This window comes from Columba livia, chromosome 21, assembly GCF_036013475.1.
Source record: "Columba livia isolate bColLiv1 breed racing homer chromosome 21, bColLiv1.pat.W.v2, whole genome shotgun sequence".
NCBI classification, from domain to species: domain Eukaryota; kingdom Metazoa; phylum Chordata; class Aves; order Columbiformes; family Columbidae; genus Columba; species Columba livia.
This window is the reverse complement of record NC_088622.1, coordinates 1,371,795-1,385,873: the sequence shown is the minus strand read 5'-3', so window position 1 is coordinate 1,385,873 and position 14,079 is coordinate 1,371,795. Positions and strand designations below refer to the sequence as shown.

The 14,079-nt window shown below is 41.4% G+C and overlaps 1 long non-coding RNA gene across 8 annotated transcripts in view; it reads right to left on the bottom strand.

Annotated features, from left to right (window-relative positions):
• LOC102089086 (uncharacterized) overlaps nucleotides 1-14,079 on the bottom strand; it is a 31,768-nt gene that overhangs the window by 2,499 nt on the left and 15,190 nt on the right. For 2 of the 8 annotated variants that reach the window (XR_010467404.1, XR_010467403.1), the window contains exons 5-6: nucleotides 9,687-9,760; nucleotides 5,749-7,669 (exon numbers count right to left, since the gene is read on the bottom strand). This is a non-coding gene — a long non-coding RNA (uncharacterized LOC102089086). Of the gene's footprint in view, nucleotides 1-4; nucleotides 808-1,987; nucleotides 2,902-2,973; nucleotides 7,670-9,686; nucleotides 9,761-14,079 lie in introns of those variants that run through there. The other 6 variants (XR_002408723.2, XR_010467401.1, XR_010467402.1 and 3 more) reach the window with 6 other exon arrangements.

The window sequence follows — 14,079 nt, the reverse complement described above, 5'->3', positions numbered from 1 at the left end:
AGAAAGATACACATAAATAGCTCACTAACAGTTTAGATGGATAGAGAAGAGGGATAAGTATACATGGAAATGATATAAAAAGAAAAAATAGACCAAGAAAGAGCATTGAACTTCACTGCTTTTTTGATCCCGAAAGAACACCCCATGCGCTTTATGAACTTGGGGTATCACTTCTCCCATTGCTGATATTTAGTCACCACTGAGGCAGAAGCTTTTATCAGTACCCAGTTACACTATTCACCAGCCTGAAAAAAGCACCGTGTTTGTGTAAATGCTGCTTCTTCCAGTACAACGTGCATCCTGCAGTTCACCCGACTGCGACTTTGCTGGTGGGGTAAGATTTTACTTCTGATAACAGAAGCAATTCTTTAGTTCTTGAGAAAAGGATTTGGGTTTTCAGTTCTGAAGCTCAAGAGCTCAATCCCACTTGTGACCCAAGGGCGGAGCTGTTACACAGGATCCCATCCCGGTTTCCATCGCTCCAGCGGTGATTGGTACCTCATACATCATATTGCCTTTACTAGAGAACTCACAGTTCCTCACAGTCCACACTTTAAACATGCGTTTGGAACAGGTAGGAAAGATGGATTACAGTGAGTGACGTGACAATTCCACTGTGACAAAATTTTAAGACAAAAAAGCTTAGAGAAAATAACTTAAAAGCAAAAAGAGAATATTTGCGAACTGTAAGAGCATTTAGTTATTGGGAAAACATGCAACATCACTAACAGTAGAGAATGATAAGTTAGTTAAAACCAAAGCCATTTATAAACCACCAGGGATGCAGAAGTAATCATACAGCTGATTCTGCAAAAAAGAACAGATAAGGAAACCAGAAATCACTACAAATTAGAGTTCAAAAGTGTAGAGAACTCATAACAGAAACAAGGAGAATAATGAACAGTACTTATCACCTATAACAGAAAAATGAGTTACTCTGTAAGGTTTATACAGAGGGTTTTTTTTTTCCCATTGTATTCAAGTACAGGCTTATATATTTGGAAACAATGAGGAACAGCAAAAGATGAGTTGTTGATGCAATACCAGTTCCACTTCCAGCACTACTATTGAATCGGAGGCAGGAATGAATAGAGGGAAATTACACAACACATGACAGTTTTTTCTGGTCTTAATATTCATATATCTATTAATTAGTAGGTAGCCAGGGTGACTATGCTGCTGCTGGCAAAAGTGCAGCTGCATGGTCGCTGGAAAACAGGCCGATCTCTGTACGCAACCAGTGCCAGTGTTCAGCACGCCTGCCCAAACCTCTGCTCATCCCTCTGCTTTCACCACTGCACTAAAGTCTGCTGAGCGGCACCGTGTTCTGGATCAGGGTTCATGCAACACCTCGGTTCTAATGAAAACTGAGCACAGCACTCTTATTTCATATACCCCGTCACGCATCTGAAATGTGGCAAGCTGTAGTAAGCCCACTCGCAAGAAAACATCCCTTTCCAAAACTGTTCATCTTTCCTTGTGACATGTTTTGGAACACAAATGTATCCAGAGGGGGTTTATTCAGCAATATGCTGTGTTCATGTAAGTGATCAAATTGGGGGTTTATTACAGTGGTACATGTGTTAACAATAATTCAAACTTTTATTCACCCTGTTTCACCAGCACAGCTGCTCTTGGTTTTCCCCACCCAGCGACACTTGGAGCACACGCAGATACACGTATGGATGACAGGGGGTGATGCTGCACATCGTTAGTGCAGAATTGGGCTTTTTCGTTTGCAATATTATCATAACAAGCTCATGGCTACACGCTTTCTGTCACTGTATTACATTCCAGATATGCTGGAATCAGCAAAATTAGAAGGCAGATCTGGTTTCTACATCTCACTTCTGATTAATTCTGGCACTAGAGACTGAGCACAATTAGAGCCTCCGGCTGATCCCGGTTCCAGCCGGTTGCGCGTCTGTCCCACCAGTGTGTCCAGTGAAGCTATTTAAGGGTCTGTATAAGTGAATGTACGTGTAAGTGAAGACAACAGGGACTTACTAAGTTTATTATTAACGTGGCTTATAAGTGATAAATATTTCCTGCAAAGTCCTAAATAAAACTCAAAATTTCATATATAATGCAAGACAAATTAACCACCAGCAACAGGATCTCTTTCTGTAAGTGCATGACCATGTATGTGAACACAGCAAGAAAGGGTTTAGCAAAGAACTATAAAACGAAATGGGATGATCACAGGAATGTTCAGGTATAGGATAAGAACGACCAACTCCTGACTTGGCAGTCAAATCCTTTAACCTATACAAGAAACACGCAGAAAGCATCACAGCATCAATACCCTCACAATACTCTATATTCATCTCACATACTGATGAAGGTACTTTAGGAAAGTCTTACCATTCGAAGACCCAATATCAGGATTTTCTGCCTATAACCCAGTGCTACTGCAAAATGACAAGTGACTAATGACCAGCTCTCTGATGGAATCTCATGAGAGGATCCACCCTCTTGCCCAGATTCCTATTAATCAAATATCTTCCCAATTGATTCTGTACCCAGATGATGATAAATGGGTCCTCTAGGTACAGACCTACACATTTGAGCTTCAGAGCCACATTTACTGCAGCAAAAGGCAAGGTACTAATTAATGTACAGTGGGTAAACGATGTCTGTCTGCAACGTATGAGTACTGCAGCAGCACAGCAAGATGCAGACACCACCCCTCCAGTGAAGAAGTTCTGAATGTTAGCCTGGGGTTAGGAGCAGAGTCTGCGCCTGATGCACACAGCGAGCTCACCTGCAGTACTCGCCGGATAAAGCACATGCCCTCCCACCAGCAGCTGAAGAGCTACGAACCCAGGCGAGAGCTGCAGAGCTCAGACGGAGTCCCACGGAGTCGGGTGAAATCACCACAAATGGGGAGAGCAGCGTGTGCTGGAGGAAAGGATGGAATTCATTACAAATGCAATGACAGTTCATACTCCTGACAATGAGCAACCAATAAAATTGAGGTTTTGTTTGTTCGTTTATTTGCTAGAAAGATCTTGTAAACACTGAAAATTGAGAAGTAGCTTAGTGACAAACTGGTAAATGCAACCTCTTTTACAAGGGAACACTAAAGCAGATTTTAAACATTTGGCACCTTATCAGAAGCCAGAGGAAGATTAACTATGTGAGGGAAAAATCAGGCCAAGAAACCAAAACCAGCTTTTCACAATGAAGAAAAGCCAAGGAGGAACTGAGTCTAAAAAGCACTTGGAAAGAAATGTTAAGATTGTTTCAACGTTAAGATTATTAGTTTTGTGCTATCTACATTCCAACAACTTTACATGCCAACCACCAAGAAGGCAAAATTCCGCAAAGCTGAGTCTGGGGCAGCAAAAATTCTGTGTGGCAAGAATATGCACTTGAGGACTGCACCAAAATGTAGCATGAAAACAACTTATCAAGAATTAGTACAGTATGTTGCACCCTGGAAATAACAACTACATAACCACAGCTAATGGAACGCTGGCTTCTGTCTCGTAGGGAAGGCACTGAAAGCTTGTTTAGACTGAACAAGACACTATTATTACACGGAGTCTGTGCGCTCTTGCTGTGGTACGTCGTACTCACGGGAACCGAAGCAAGGAAAGGCTTCCTTCTGCGTGCAACAAAGAGCAAAACATTCAGCACCACTTGATGTTATTAAAGAAGCTACAGCATTAGAAGTCTGGGTTTCCAGCTCTGTGTTCAACTCCAAATGTAACAAGTATATTCCATTTCCTACATTCCCATGGAATTCCAAAGCCCACAGACTCTTCACTCTATTTTAAACATTTGCGTTTTAAGTTAAAAAGCATTTGCCTTTCCCTTTGGTGCTGGATGATCCCCGCATCCCGCTCACACACGTTCCTGGAGGAGTTGTGATCGTGAGTAGAGTTTGGGACAGGCTGAGCTGCTGCAGGTTCTAAACTCGATCACTGTGTCCCCAGCACTGACCGGTGCAATAGCTTTTAGAGTCCCAAAGACAAACATGGTTCCTAGTAAAACCTTGCACTTGCTCTATTCCTCTAAGGAACTTTAAATTTTTCAGAGGACTAAGATGAGGCATTACGGAGACTTCAGACACACTTCACATAATAGGAAAAAGAGAAGTGAAGCCAAAACCTCCCTCTTTTTTCTGGCTGATCTCAAACCGTAGGAATTCCCCGATCACAAAATGCTCTGCTCTGGCTAAGGAAATGCTGCTGATTACAAAAAAAAGTTCCAGATGTTAACTGAAAGCAATTTCAAGACAAAAGGAAAGTGGAAGAGAGAAGGCATGTGAGGTGACCCCAGCCCGGGCAGCAAACCCAGCAGAGCCCTGTCCCCTCCTTGTCCCCTCCGCTGGGCCGCAGCCAAACGCTCCTCCTGCTCACGCTGGGCTGTTCGCCTTCCCCAGGACAACATTTCCACTTTAACCCCATCAGCTCTTTGTGTCCTTTCTGATCTGCATTATCAGCTAACCTGCAGAAATTCTCAGCTGCTGTTTACTTCCTCAGCCAGTTACCAAAACCAGAAAGTGCAGGCTTGGTCCTAAAGCCCAAATAATTTATTCAACAAAAAAAGCCATCTGCTCTTATTGTTATTACTAATATTTGCATTACAGAGTAATATGGATACAATTCAAGGGGAAAATATTGCATGTGTATTAGGAATTGAGGGCGTGTATCAAATTTGGGTTAATAATACTTCTTAAAAGCCAGAGATGGGCATGAAGATGCAATGAAAGCAAAGTCTGGTCTTCATTTAAAAGCCCAGTGAAGATGTGACCAGATGATATTAAGCAGAAAGATGACTTAAGCTTGTCACTGCTACAAAGCCACAAATAAATGTTCTGAAATCATGTTTTCTTTAGCATATCAAGGCAAATGTCTCTTTCCAAAGCAGAATCAGTTTCCAAAATTTCGGAACTTTTCTCCTCCTGCAGGTGTCCTTGTGTAATGTATTTTCTAAAGCATTTTTAAAGTTAAAAGTAATAAAAACTAATGGTGCTTTCTTGGCTATGGACATCAGAACAGTTATGAAAGAGCAATAAAGCAACCTTCCTCTTTCAGCTGCCAACAGCTCCAGAAACATGTTTGCTGGAACTCTGACCCCTTGCACAGAAAACATCAGAACAACTGCAACTTGATACAATTAACTGGTATTAGATTCAAAGTTTGTGAGGCCAACTGGCTTTTATGACATATTTCTTGGTACTTACATACTAAGGGAAACACTCCAAACTTTTGAAAACTATATTCCAGATAGGCTGTTAGCTCATTTTTTAAAGCAACTCCTTGTCCTGTCTGCAAAGAATGAAAAGCAGACAGAATTTCTCCTGCTGTACACCCAAGGAACTCTGCATCAGCTCTCCCTCAGAGCACATTAACAACGGCAATATTTGAAGTGTCATGGATAAAGCTTTCACTGCATTTCTCAAAATACAAGCACCACAGTTGTAACATTTCCCAATTCTTCAGTCCCTAGCTTAATATTGAGAGGCACATAAATCTCATGCTAAACCAGAAAGCCTTCAGCTACAGCCTGTTTCTGTATGACAGAAAAGGGGGGCATGGACCAGAGTAGTAACTGCAGCAGAAGGATGATGGTTCCAGACCATGAAGCTCCTAAGAGCGTAATTCCTCTGTGATGCTCCCCCTGCTTCCAAAGGGGACCCGCCGCCACCACCGCTCAGTGAAGGACACAGAAGGTTGAATTGGATCCCACCAACCTAAAGACCAGGAGAATTGTACAACGGGTGTTGCTGCTACTTACCACAGAGATTCAGCGACAAATGAAGTTGATCGGCTTCTGCTGGATACTCGGAGGATTGTTCACAATGATTTGGAAAACACAACCCAGCTGCTAATTCCCAAGGTACCTATACCACACCGCACTGGTGAGCCGGCTGGCGGCCGCAGCAGCAAAGTGAACTTCCCAGAGTGGAAGTGACGAGTTTATTCTGCTTCTGCTCCTGAAATACCTCACGAAGCAGTGTCCAGAGCTGTCACCCCAGCACCACCCGAGAGCAGGCATCGTGTCACCCTGCCGAGCACTCCTGCAACTGCCAGTCCACGAACAATCCGCTCAGTTTCTGCAACAGATGTGTCCACTCTGGTTGCAATTGTTTTCCGTGCTTTCAGCTTTTTCAGGATAAGTCCATATAGTTGAAAAATGTCAATTCATTTTCTGTGTTGCTACTTGATGTTGGTTTGTTTTGAAATAAATTGAAAGGAAGCCAAGGAAATTAGTAAAGCAATAATCTGAACGTAGTGTGGGAAACAATACCAAATACTTTGACAAACACAAAGTCATTTACCTCATTGGTATACACAGCCCCAAAGAGAAAAACGAGACACATCACTGCCTGGGGGTCATTATCTTGGGTACACTATTGCCACAGCATACAATTGCAAAGCTGCTAACAAGGTCAGATCTACATGCCTACTTCCATAAAGAATCTCTCTGTCCATCCACCTTATTGTCTCAGTTAATAAACTATTCAATGTTATAATGAAGTGTAAAAATTCCTCTCTTGCTACAGGCAGATTTTCAGCATGGCATGTCTGTGAGACAGGGTGCTGGAAAGACAATGCCAAGATCTCATTCACAGTCACTTAAAATTACAAGTTCAGAAGTACTCATGATTTACAAGAGAACAACTCCATATGCGGCAGATACCCCCATCACTGAAACACAACGATGTTGTCTTTATGCTCTTTTAATTTACCATGTAAATAATCACATAAACCTTTGTGACCATGATCAAAACTCACAACAAACAACCAGAGCAGAATCTTCACTTCGGTTTTGGCCAATGATTTGACTATTTACAGCATCCATCACAAAACTCGTACCTTACCATGGCAACCACGGCACCCGCGTGCTCCCACCAAGACACAGAAAAGCACTAACCAGGGCCACATCATGACTCTGGAACAATTTGTTTCCTGGTTTCCAAGCACAAATTCCTCATTGTTGATCATGATGGAACATTATTTATTGCTCTTGTGTTACATATTGGTCTCTTCATTTTCTTCATAGAAGCAGAAAAGGAAGGACAGTGGTGGTTATCTGTACTAGGAACCCTAATAAATAGAGGTTTGTATTTTGAAGCTCATGTTATACCCTGATCTCTACTAAAGTCAGCTCAACTACGCCAACAGAACCAGCTCCAGTCCTGGACATTCATCTTCAGCTATTTTTCTGTTTTCTCCTATTGTGTTGTTTCAACCTCAGGTTTTTGTTAGAGTTTTGCTTTTCTAATTCCAAACATATACTGAAGAATAGAACTGAAACATTTTTAATCTGCATCTCAAATCTCTGCAGAGACTATGTTGCTTTCTTCTAAAACGTTAGTAGTAAGAAGGCAATCATGACATGGATCTCTGTCCATTCTTTAGATCATTATAATTTTCAAAACCCTGACCCTGCAGGAAAACCCTTACAAGGGTGGCTGGGATGCAAAGACTGAATCCAACTTCCACTGCATTCAGTGGGAAGCATTCCATTGATTTCAGTGACAAGAGCCCTGGCTGGGGGGTTTGATCCTTTTTACTCGCTGGTGACTGTGAAAGAATCTTTGTTCTTGGTTTCAGTTTTCTCTGGAAAGATACGAGAGTTTGAAGGCAGATGTGGGAGCCTGGCCCAAGAAAGGGGGCATGGTCACTTCACGGACCACAAGTACCATAGTGGCCTGAAAAAGATAAGGGAAAGTTGGGAATTAAACATTTCAACTGGGGTAAAAATAAAGCAAAGCCTCCCCCAAACAAAACAGTTCCAGTACATAACCAGGGAGAAGTGACAATCATAACAAGTATTAAAACAAAGCACGAAAAAAATTACACACCTCCAATGCCAAATCCTGTTATATCTGCTAAATTGCAACTGGAAGACAAGTGTAATCACTGATCAGACAGCATGACGATTTGTGTTACCAAGTCGGACTATCATTTATTAGCATACGCAATAATTTCCCAAGACAATACACAGCTAAAATAGTAAAGACACCTCAATGGTAATTTGAAGAATGAGCTATGATAACATAGGATTTTCATAATACCTCGTATCTGTAGGACACTTTCTCTCAAAAGCTCTCAGGTAAACTGCACAATAGGCCACTCCTACAGGCCTATTCATATACATCAAGTTGGATGAACACCAATATACACACAACTGCCATGAAAAGCTGCCATAACTACACAAGACCAACACAAACAGGCCACCAAACCACTACAAGATTCGTAATAACAAAAAAGCTGCAAATAAAGTTCAACTGAGGGCTCCTAGAAAAATGGCCCTAGAATGGCCATGGACACCAGACGTACGAGCTCAGAACCTTCTAGAAAATAACAACACCCTTCAGAAAACAGACAGACAGACGAGAAGACAACCATCGGTCTGGGTTAGCGGATGGAAGGCTAAACGCAAAGTCATGGTGGTTGTGCAGTGCAGAGAGCCATGGCTGGGACGTCTGAAAATCCGAGCAGTATTGCCCAACGGAAGCAATTCTACAGGAACTCTGCCTTCCCCACAGAGCGATGGTGAAAAGCAAGAAACAGCACAACATCTCTGAAAGAAAAATTTTACGATACTACATGCATTGCATTGACACTAGGGAAGAACCCTAATTTACAGTCACTGTTAATAATATAACTTTCCCTTCAAAGAATTACTTTCACCTTATAAAGTCAAAGCTTGTAACCTTCTCAGTCTTTAATAGAGCCTACAACAATTACCGTGAGCACAGAGGATCTACAAATTGGAAGCCCTGTGCGATTATCTCTTTTTCCAACAGACTCTTTGGCCGATCATAAATAACAGTAAAATTATCATAAAAATTAATAGTACTACAGTTAAAGAAAATCATTATGTAAAGGTTTATGAATTTTGCAGCCATTAATAGACATAAGTTAATGAGCCATAGACTTTCCAGAATATGGTATCAGATATTTTTCCACCACTGAAACTTTCACAGTTCCAAACCCTTCAGAGGTCACCAACTTCAAAAATAGAATAGAAAGTTACTGCTTAATACTGCTGAGAATAAAAATGAATCAGAAGTATTATGGCAAGTATGCATGGCAACTTGGAGAGTCTAGTAAAACAAGAGAAGGAAATCTACCTTGTCAGCAACCTGGAATGAAGACAAAACTAGAACTTTCAAGATAAATAAGATGTATTTTGAACTCTGTATATTCTAAATTCAAATGTATGAGGATTCATTAATTGTAGTAGGCAATTCCCTTCTGAGAGGGATGGAGGGCTCAATCTGCAGAGCTGACCCTCATGGTAGGGAAGAGTGCAGTCTACTGGAGCTGGATCAGGGACATCACCAGGACGCTCCCCAACCTGGTGCACCCACCGGACTCCTACCTGCTGCTGATCTTCAGACAGCTGGGGAGGAAGCTGCGTCCCGCAGGCTGACGGGAATGAAAAAAGATTTCAAGGCCTTGGGACGGATGGTAAAAGAGTCTGGGGCTCAAGTGATTTTCTCTTCCCTCCTTCCAGTTTTGGGTGATGATATGGGTCCCTTCCAATCCCTAACATTCTGGGATTCTGTGTGATTCGTAGCTTTAAGCTAGAAGGGAAAATTACCATCAGGGTTTATCTTACAGACACCAAATAATGAAGAAATTACAATGCCCCTTGGAAACATGTTCCAAAAAAGGTTATTGTAAAGAATGTGCATTTAACAACAAAAAGATTTTTACCTTGTAATGTCTTAGAATTCTATACAGAGTGCTGATCCTTTTGTAGTTGGTATTCTTTGGATGTCACGTGCGATCTAAAGGTTAGAATAAATATATTGTTAGTACCAATAATGACACTTCCTTCCAGGCTGATGAGACAGTTGAAGACTCTTCCTCCTGTAAAATGTTTTGTACCATTCACTTTAACGCCAAATATTCAGCCACTTTCAAAACAATATAATAACAAGCTTTGGATCATTTAGGCTGCATTTTCAAAAGTATTCAGTATCCTGAAAGCCATCTCCATGGAGGAGATTGGATAGGAATGGTATTTTTAAAAGACAAATCAATTCGAGGTCAACTACTGAATGTTGGTGTTGCATTAGAATCATATACAAGTAAACAAAATAGTTTATATGACCTACTTACCTTGTTACGCTTAGAATTACAGTTTAAAAAAAAATCAGATACCACATCTTAAACATACTTATACATTCAAACTTTACATGTACATTTTTTAATGTTAAAACAGTGAAGACAAAAGAAAAATGGCATCACTTTAAAGGGGGAAAAAAAAAGATACATCCCAAGAGTCAAGTTAAAGATTCAGAAGTCAGGGCTAGGAGGGAAAAGGAAGATAAATAATTTAGCACTAAGTATAACTAAAGCCTGTCAGCCTGCCAGCTTGAGGAGAAATAAAAAGGTTTACAAGGATCCTGAGAGTTTTTACAGAACCTCTAGGGTTTTGAAAAGATAAATCCAGAACAAGGAAAGAGTTCTGAAGTATTCCGCATAAATAGGTTTTTAAAGACACAGATGAGACTGTGAGAATTATGGTATGGAAAGATTCCTGCAGCTCCAAACGAGCCTGTTCTGTGCTGCTGCTGGCCCTGCCCTGGCCAGCGGCACCACGGGCAGCTCTGTCCCTCTGCACCGCGGCTCACGGGACACCAAAACGCACCACCGGCGTTTCAAGTACCACGGATGCGCCTGCGCTTGGCATTACGTGTACAGACACTGCATAACATACACACGGCTATTCTTTTAAGATGAACCATATGTTTGTGCCTAAATACCAGTTCTGATTGCCTTTGAGTTGAGTCGTTTCTCTGTTTTGTAGTGTCAACATTCATGGCTTAATGTAAGTAGTTAAATAGCAAAACCTGCACCCATGTAAAAAAAAAATCCATATCATCATCACTTTTTACTTCAAACTAAGACGTAACCTTGTACTTCAATGCTCAGACAATGTTAACTGTAGGAGAATCACAGAAAGGAACCTAGTTCATTTAAGACATGAAGCAATTTTGAATTGCATTGATTACAGTGATCAGTCTATCACTTTAATGTCATCTCAGCCGGCATTTATTAAAAAGACATACATGTGACAACCCATTGATCCTTAACACTGAAGCAGAGATAAAAAGCCTATTTGCAAAGGAAAATTACTTCTTTAATTAGAAATGGAGTATCATTTTCTCTCTTCTTTGCTGGAACTTCAGCAGCCACAGATCAAATGTACCATGGGAGGGGTTGTAGAATCTGCCATGAAGTTTGATTTAAAAGTCTTCACAGTTAATCATTCAAAGTGGTACAAATGAGCACTTGAGATGGGAAAAGGGGCATTTCCAGCCGTACGCGGACACTCAGCCCACGAGCAGGAGCTGCTCCGCTTCCTGCTGGACTCTGCCACCAGACTGAGCCCCGAGGTCTTCCAGACCCGGAATTTAGAGTCTTTGTGCAGTATGTAACCTTTGGGGTTTACTTGAATTGCTGCCTACGAATAAACTACCAGTAACTCATCATCTAGTCATAAAAATAATTTAATTGGACTGTTACTAGAAATTTAATTGCCTTCACAGCATTTGTACGGCATTTGTTTATAAAACTGTAAATAATATTGCCCAAATTCATCTGAGTAAATATCCATTCCCTTAGAACACTTGACAAAAATCTGCATTCCTGTTTTAACTTTCCCCAAGGTACAAATTTAAACTTTCAGGTTGCAGATCTTTATTTTGCTATATACCCTCTTTATGGCAATACAAATTGTCACAGATGATGGCTGTTGAAGCACCTGAGTGCGTATTTCCAGCCACGGTGCAGGGAACAGGAGCGGTGCAAAAATTCCCTGTACAAGCTCTAAATATTTACCTCCCAAATATGTAGAAATGCAGGACTGGCAAATAATTTTTATCTTAAGACTTACCTGGTGAACGACTCAGCTGTTACCAATCAGTAAAAGCATTTCAATCTGACTGTGGCTATTTTACACAAGACAGAAATTCAGCCCAAATCTTGTCGCGCTGTTTGAAATAGGACCATACGACATAAGAACAGAAATGAAGTCTCGGCATCCAGAAGCATGGCTCTCCATACAGGACACAGCTGCTGTACAGAGAGGATGACTGATGTGAAAACATTAATGGATGGAACTCCTATCCGCTCCAGTTCCAGAACCTAGTGTAGGATGATGCTAATGTAATCTAATAATATCAGGATCAAAGATGAGTGGAATAAAACTTCCAATTTTAGATGCTCTTTATCTGCAGGTGTGAATGTATAATGAATTCTCACCACTGGCTCGCTATTAAAAATCCAATGATTTTGTACTCTATGACAGCAGTTTCTACAATTTTCTTTTGGCACAACCTGCTTGGAATGTATGACAAAGCAGCAGGGTGCCAGAACGTTTTTCTAAATTATCTACTTTGCAAGACAGCTTCCAAGTGTGACCCTGATGAATCTTAGCGTTACTCTTGGAATAGAATAAACATGAAATAAAGAGCCCACAACTTTACTTAAGCAGGCGTTTCTTTTACATACTACTTCACATCCACACCAAAGTATTCATTCCAATATGCAAAGCATTTTAAACCCAGCTTAAACTAAAAAACCATTATTGGGTGGGGTAGAATGGCACTATGCCTATTTTTGAACCCTGCTGTCTCGGACAAGTGTCGGGAATCATCTGGTGTCATCTCAACTACCGCGTTAGCTTTAATCCACTAGATTGCTCTTCCCATCCATTCCTTGTATGGAGCTCCCAGTTTCAATGGCAGGTTTTCCAGTGGACAAAGCCACGCTCCGGCAGACTCCACAGGTCAGGATTCAACAAGATTCAAGCTACAGAACAAAGATGACTCTCCATTTCAATTGAATATTGGGTCATTTTAATGGTACAGAGAGGTATTTCATTGCCATTTATAGCGATGATTCAGTGTTTAATTGGGAAGAAGCATTTATGTACAAAATCCACATCAAAAATGCAGAGGGGATCATCATACACCTCCAAAAATAGCTCCAAATTAAGGTAGATTCCAGCTGCAACACAAATTTTTGAGACGCTTCTCATTTTCTCATCCTAGCATGACATGCCTTGCTGCCAGCACCAAGGAACTGCCAGTGAGGGTTAGCAGAGTGCATCACCAAGGCTCCTGACGTACACGTACGAGTGAGGGAGAAACGAGCAGAGTTCACTGTGGTTTGTTCCCTCCTCCTTTCTCAGCCTAGGAACTCTTCCTCGTGCTGCGTTCTATTTATTATTTCTGCGTTGCATCAGGAGGGAAACATTCAAACGGAGTCAAAGGGATTAAAGCCTGAAGCTCTAGAGAAGTCTGATCACATCCGTCATATCCAGCTGTTTTCAATTCCAACACCTCACACCCGCTTTTATTTATTATTCCTGGGCTAGACAAGACAGGGCTCATTTTTTAATTTTTAAAAGACAGACACAAATCAGTCTATTCCTTTCCATTTCACCTCTGCAATAGCCCACCAAGACAACGTTAACACAAACCACTAACATGCTGAGGATCTCACCTAACGTGAAGCCAAAGACGGAGGCTGCGCAGCAACGTCTCATCTCCCAGCATGGTGACAACAGCCAAGTGGGACAGAAACAACCTGACAGTGGGGATATCCGGAGCAGCCAGACTGCCTCACCGAGGACTACGCTTTAAGTGAGCCTGAACTCCAGAAAACACAACAGAAAACCAAGGCATACAGGTGGCAGTGGAAGCCAACGGGAAAACAGCTGGTTGCTTTTGAAAATTTCACTCCCCATTACATCCTGCAAATGAAGACTGCAGAGAGCCAACCGAAAGGAAGAACAAGGCAATTCCTTGTTGGGCACAAGAGCAGATCTATGAAATACGTACTGCAGACGTTGCCTCGTATCTTTCTCTTCCAAGTAATCCCGGACCTGCAAACGTGTTCGACACAAAGCACGTGTTGATCTAACATGGATGGGGATCCCTCAACTCCTATGATTTTGAGCAAGTCATTTCATAGCTATATCCACCTCATTTTTTGAATCTGCCAAGTAGATGCAAAGTCTTCCCATGTCAAATGGAACAGTTCCTTAAGTTCATAAAACATCTGAAATTCTTGCACAAAATTTAGCACCGAAAGA